The 1,732-nt window shown below is 42.5% G+C and overlaps 1 pseudogene; it reads left to right on the forward strand.

Moving 5' to 3' along the window:
• Nucleotides 1-1,067: 1,067 nt before the first annotated feature.
• Nucleotides 1,068-1,415, forward strand: LOC103071869 (40S ribosomal protein S26 pseudogene; annotated as a pseudogene).
• The last annotated feature ends 317 nt before the right edge of the window (nt 1,416-1,732 follow it).

A 1,732-nucleotide genomic window follows, 5' to 3' on the forward strand; every position in this document is an offset into this window, starting at 1 on the left:
TCTGGACACTACTGATTGGACCAGGAAAAAATCTATGACCTAAGCCAAAAATTTCCCTTTAATTAAAAAAAAAAAAAAAAAAAAAAAAGTACCAGTACAACTGAAGGTTGTTAAAGTGGTGAAATAATCTCTATGCCGATTGGTGAATGGTATAAGTTTCTTTCTGTAATCCAGAGATGTCCAGGGCCTGAACAGCACCTGGAGTGGTGTTGCAGTGCCCACCTGCTACTCTGGGTATGGGGAGCAGGTAGCAAGACAAGGGACTTGGGAGGTGCCACTGTTGTCAGAGGTTCTCCTGACCACATGGGAAGCTCTGGCATCCACAAACGCGCTCCACCTGAATGTGCAGGTAGCGTTCCTCACCAAAACAAAGCAGGCCAGGTACCTCACCACTATTGATGTAACGGGGAAGTTGTTGGAAAACATCAGTGCGGATTCCTCTGTCAAATCATAGCCCAGAAGGGACACATTTAGCGAGTGGCGTCCACATCAAAGATCACACCACACCAACTATTTTTAAAATTCAGGTGACATACTGTGTGAGTTTATTTTATTTTTTTTCCTTTGATACCATTCTTCTTTTTCATTGGAGTACAGCTGATTTACGGTGTTGTGTTAGTTTCTGCTGTACAGCAGAGTCAGTTATGCATATACATATACCCACTCTTCCTTTTCCCATATAGGTCATTACAGAGAATTGAAGAGAGTTCCATGTACTATACAGTAGGTTCTTATTAGTTATCCATTTTATATGTAGTAGTGTGTGTATGTCAATACCAATTGTGTGATTTTTAAATAAATTACATACTATTTGATTCCACTGACACTACATTCTCGAAATGACAAAATTACAGAGATGGAAAACAAATTCGTGCTTGCAAGAATTGGGGACAGGGTGGGAGTGGTGAAGAAATCAACTGACTCTTACTATAAAAGGGAGAACACAAGAGACCTTTGTGGTGCTGGAACAGTCCTGTGCCTTGATTGTGGTGGTAGTTAAGTGAATCTGCACATGTGATATAATTGCATAAAGCTACACACAGCTCTTTCGCCTCCTCACTTCCAAGATGGCCAAGAAAAGAAGGAACAATGGTCGTGCCCAAAAGGGCCGCGGCCACGTGCAGCCTATTCGCTGTACCGGCTGTGCCTGTTGTGTGCCCAAGGATAAGTCCATTAAGAAGTTCGTCATTCGGAACATCGTAGAGGCCACAGCTGTCGGGGACATTTCTGAAGCGAGTGTTTTCGACGCCTATGTGCTTCCCAAGCTGTATGTGAAACTGCATTACTGCGTGAGTTGTGCCATTCACAGCAAGGTAGTCAGGAATCGTTCTCGGGAAGCCCGGAAGGACCAAACACCTCCACCCCGATTTAGACCTGCGGGTGCTGCCCCACGACCTGCACCAAAGCCCATGTGAGGAGCTAAGTCCTTAAAAACTAAAGAAATACTGTTCCCTGGGAAGACAATAAAGTAGAAATTATACTTTAAAAATAAAGCTACACACACATACACACATACTCTCCACCCACAAACTGTCTGCTCACGGGACAGAATTCCAGGGCAGTGGGTTTTGGGAATTGGTCGCTTCAATAAATATGAGTCTCTCAAAGAGGGAAGAGATATGGGAACATATATATATGTATAACTGACTCACTCTGTTATAAAGCAGAAACTAACACACCATTGTAAAGCAATTATACCCCAATAAAGATGTTAAAAAAAATAAATAAATAA

The sequence above is a fragment of the Lipotes vexillifer genome, unplaced genomic scaffold, assembly GCF_000442215.2.
Source record: "Lipotes vexillifer unplaced genomic scaffold, Lipotes_vexillifer_v1.1 scaffold239, whole genome shotgun sequence".
Lineage (NCBI taxonomy): Eukaryota > Metazoa > Chordata > Mammalia > Artiodactyla > Lipotidae > Lipotes > Lipotes vexillifer.